Consider the following 209-nt stretch of genomic DNA (forward strand, 5'->3'; position numbering starts at 1 on the left):
TGTCATGACAAAATAAAGTAAAATTGCTTCGTCGTTTAAGCCTAGTATACTCAGAACAAAAAGGTCTCAGTTGGAACAAGAAAGGAAGCATGTGTTTTCTCTTGACGTCGAGCGCTGTCAAATCGATTTTTTTTCGAATTTTCGGAGAACGGATGACGCTACGAGTCTCATACTCTAAAACTATAATTCTTAAGCCTAGCACAACTCAG

Source organism: Odontomachus brunneus, unplaced genomic scaffold (assembly GCF_010583005.1).
Source record: "Odontomachus brunneus isolate Ranch 3 - 2012 unplaced genomic scaffold, Obru_v1 Obru_scaffold_200, whole genome shotgun sequence".
NCBI classification, from domain to species: Eukaryota; Metazoa; Arthropoda; class Insecta; order Hymenoptera; family Formicidae; genus Odontomachus; species Odontomachus brunneus.